Source organism: Arvicanthis niloticus (assembly GCF_011762505.2).
Source record: "Arvicanthis niloticus isolate mArvNil1 chromosome Y unlocalized genomic scaffold, mArvNil1.pat.X SUPER_Y_unloc_2, whole genome shotgun sequence".
NCBI lineage: Eukaryota > Metazoa > Chordata > Mammalia > Rodentia > Muridae > Arvicanthis > Arvicanthis niloticus.
The window spans coordinates 1,015,805-1,020,179 of NW_023044979.1; the positions used below are offsets into that span (position 1 = coordinate 1,015,805).

General features: G+C 43.1%; 1 pseudogene; it reads right to left on the reverse strand.

The window, feature by feature from the left end:
- Positions 1–295: 295 nt before the first annotated feature.
- LOC117695974 (bcl-2-like protein 2 pseudogene) lies at positions 296–895 on the reverse strand (annotated as a pseudogene).
- Positions 896–4,375: the final 3,480 nt, after the last annotated feature.

Sequence of the window (4,375 nt, forward strand, 5' to 3'; positions counted from 1 at the left end):
TGTCAGTTTTTCCCCAGTGATTACATTAATGAGGATTCTCTCCACTGTGATTTCTTTGTGTATGTGTAAAGAATTATGACATGCAAAAGCTTTACCACATTGTTAATATTCCATTAGGTTTTTAATCATAAAAACTTAACTATTCATAGGCCCGCTCCCACCCCACTTCTAATGTAAATTTTTAGAAATTTTAATCTTCAGTATCATCATAACTTTCGCTTTCCTGACCTTAAGCTCAGTATCGATGGCATAAAACGAAAATCTGAACAGCACTTATCCTTTCTCTAACAAAAGTTCACCAGCGTGGATGAAGAAAAACCAATTTAAGAAAGACCCCTACAGATATCAGGGCCCCCAGTGTCACGGCCCCTGTCAGTATTGTCTTTAATGCCATCCAGTTCCCTTCCTGTAGACACCATGTCTTTTTCAGGGCCCTGTTCCTGTACAGGGCTGTGAACTCCGTCCAGCCGCCATTGTTGTGGATCCAGTCAGCCAGGTGTATTTCTAGATAGGCCACCATCCAATCCTGTATCTGCCTCACCAATGGCTCTAAGTTTTTGTTGATACTCTCAGCACACAGGGCCGCCCCAAAGACAAAGAATGCCACAAGACGGCCCCAGTTGGGGCCTCCTTGGAATAGTTCCTCGGAAACCTGGATGAAGCATTGTTGGGCTGAGCCTGGGGTCACGTGTAGTTGAGCAACCAGGTCAGAGAGGGTGTGCTGGAAGCGGGTCTCAAATTCATCTCCAGCCGCCCGCATGGCTTGGTGTAGCGGGTCGGCTGTTGGGCCTTCTCCTGGGCCAGCTCCTCGGACATAACCCTTCTGCCTTAGCTTGTAGCCTACAAAGTCGGCCACTAGAGCCCGTGTATCTGGGGTTGAGGCTGGGGTCGTCATCAGGTGCATTCAGCTGGATTCCAAGTTTCCAGCTCAGTGATGTCAGACTGCGTTTCCTGCTTGGAACTGGTGCTCAGGCCTCCGGTCTCATATGTTGAGCCACCTAGAAAGCTTTCATGTGGGAAAACAGGGATTTGGAAAGAACAATATTAGGATTGAGTGCCATGAAGAAAAAAAGAAAATAGAAAAAAAAAGAAAAACAAGAAAAAAAATGGAAAAAGAAGAAAAAAAAGAAAGAGAAAAAAGGAAAAAAGAATAAAAAGAAAGAAGAAAAAAGAAAGAGAAAAAAGAGAAAAAAGAGAAAAAAGAGAAAAGAAATAGAACAAAAGAAAAAAGAAAAAAAATAGAAAAAAAGAAAAAATGCAAAAAAGAAAAAAGAAAAAGGGGAAAAAAGGATAAAAAAAGAAAAAAAGAAAAAAGACAAAAAAGGAATAAAAAAAGAAAAAAGAAAAAAAAGAAAAGAAGAAAAGGATTGATTGCCCCTCTGTCTCAGTGAGCAGTGGCAGCTCAAAAAAAACAAGTAATGTATGAAAGCGGATCTGTTAGATTTATGCCTGTCTTCTTAAAAACAGGTTTTGTTTATTTTTTGGTTTTCGAGACAAGGTTTCTCTGAGTAGCCCTGGCTGCCCTGGAACTCACTCTGTAGACCAGGCTGGGTTTAAACTCAGAAATCCACCTGCCTCTGCCTCCCAAGTGCTGGGATTAAAGGCACGTGCCACCTACTATTGATCATTATTGATTATCAATTAGTATTGATAATTATTGATTACCATTTATTGATTAGCATTGATTATTGATCGTTATTCCATCACCGTCATCCCCCTGCCTCTGCATCTCAAATGCTGGGATTAAAGGCATGCGCCTCCACTGCCCAGCTATACCTGTCTTCTTAATGTATTCTATAAGAGACAAAAGGATTTGGACACTTGTGCTGCAGAGTCAGAGAAACGACCCAGGTTTCTACAGGAAAGCAAATGTATTGGGCAGATTAGAATCAGCCATGACAGTGACATTACTCAGAGGTCACCTCCTGATCTAACACATGAGGAGCATCACTAGGGACCTCACAGGTGGTCACATCTGGCTGATGCTTCCCATGCAGCCCCAGAGAGGACCCAGCACCCCAGCTCACACTGCTCAGCCGCCTGCCCCTACCCATTGTGGGCAGTGACCCTGTACTCACCATGACTCAATTTCAGAGCTTTCCTGAGGTCTCCACACAGCACCCAAGCAGAGCTCAGAGAAGGGCTCAGATGACCATTCAAGCCTGCACAGGCACAACAAACTTGCAAAATACCATGGGGAAGAACCCGCCTCCTTGTCTGATTGGCAGGTCAGCCTGGGAGCCTCAATTGGCCATTGAGTCCTGCCACTCTTCAAGGTTAAAGTGTGCCTCTGGGCCAGGATCAGACCTTTTCCAGATCTCAGGAGTAATTTGCACTCCATTAGCATTTGTTTCTGTCTCCAAAGAGGAATTTCACCCCACCCAGCCCTGGGGGAGAACCCAGCATTCCAGCTCTTGCTGTTCAGGCTCCTTCTTCTCCCCTATGAGAGCAATGGTCCTGCACCTACCAGGACCTGACTTCAGACCTTACCTGAGTTTTCCTTACAGCACTTGCCTTCCTCCTGTAATCAGGGTGAACAACTTCCATAGCCCAGTACTCTCTCTGCACATGCTCATGCCTGGCCTCTACTTCTATACTCTCTGACTCTCTCTGCTTTTCTGTGCATCTACTACCCTCTTAACTCTACTTCCCATGTCCTGAATAAACTATCTTCTATACTATAATGTCTTGTGGTGGATTCCTCAGGGGTAAGAGCTGTCTCAGCATGAGACATGGTCCCTCCAGGGGAAGAAATATCTCAGCAGGAGGCATGAGCCTGCTGAGACATCCCCTTCCCCCACACCTTCCCTCACACCAAAAGAACATATTCCATCTCTCTTTAAAGAGAGGTAACTATGGGGAGGAGCATACCTGGCTGTCCTCAGATAACTGGGAGGCAGAGTTTTAAACAGAATGCTAACATCAGTAACATTAAAGAGGGATTTTAGGAAACAAGAGTCCTGTTTTGTGGCTTTATGCTGGGCTCAGGGAAACTGCAGCTTCCTTCCACCTGATGACAGGTATCAATCAACCCCAAAGAAAAGCCAGAAACATAAGGGAAACACAGTTGAGCACTACTGTTTGCCAGCACATCTTTATTAGTGGAAAAGTGGAGAAAAACAAAAGTTGTATTAGTACAGGTTCTGTAGTTAAACATATCTCAAATCATAGAGAGAATGAATCTATGTATGTAGAAAGGGGATTTAATAGGATGCCACAATAAAGGCTGTTAGACAAGGGAAATTAGAAAAATCAAGGGCTGGTTCATTTCAGGTTGCAGGATATTACAGCTGATCTGTAGTGTATACCAGAATTTTGAAGAATTAAGTACTTACTAATACCAGTTTTAAAAAGAAAATAAACAAATCATTTTTGTTTTGTAAAAAAGTAGGACCAATACAAAAAACAAAACACTGCCCTGTTCAAGGTCCTTTATGTATGTAGGTTGTCAAAAGAATCTGTAGCCCAGATTAAAGGTGGATCTGAACATCTCAAAAGAGCAAGAATGATAAAGGGTTTCTCACTTCAACAGTTGTAATTAAGAAATATGCCCCACAGTAAACAGGGTTTGAGTTAGGGTTAGGGGAGTAGACAGTCATGGTTAGGATTAGGATAAGGGTTTTTAGAATGAGATTTAGGAGGTTAGGAAATTAAGAGGTGAGGGTTAGGATAGGGTTAGGCTCAGGGTTAAGATTAAGGTGAATACCATTATTCTTGATGGTCCCACTGTGACAATATTATCCCTATTACACAAAGAAGAAATATCAGGCCCACAAGGCATTCATTTTATATCTTAATGGTTTGTTTTGAAAGATAGAAAAATCATAAGTTGATCCCCTAAACCCTACTCTTAAAAGCAAAGACATAAAAACCTGTAAGTCAAACACTGTGTTGCCTCAGTCCCAGAAAATTAGCTGACCATTTGAACAGATGGCCCTAACTAAACAAACCTTAAGATTCATGGTGTCAGGATGCTATGGGCCCGAGATTAGCTTGGCCAGGCTTTGAACTAACAGCCCTGAGACAGTTGGTGCCAGGATGCTAAAAGTTTGAGATAAGCCTGACCCCCCTTGAACTGGAGCTCATGATATATAGTGTGAAATTAGTTCGAAATAGCCAATTATAAAGTGACACACCATCCATCTTAGGAATTTGAGATCAAATGTATCGATGACCTAGTGACCTGTTCCCCCTCCTTCCCCCTTCCCTAACTCCACTCTCAGCCTTCCCCCTTCCCTAACTCCACCCCCACCTGGTTTGTAGATGCCCCCTTAAAAGCTGTAAACTTCTTTTGTTCTTTTGCTGAATTCCGCTGCCCCTGCGCGGGCTTGAAGGAAAGACAGCCCTGGCTAGCCAGTAAACTTCTTGCAATTTG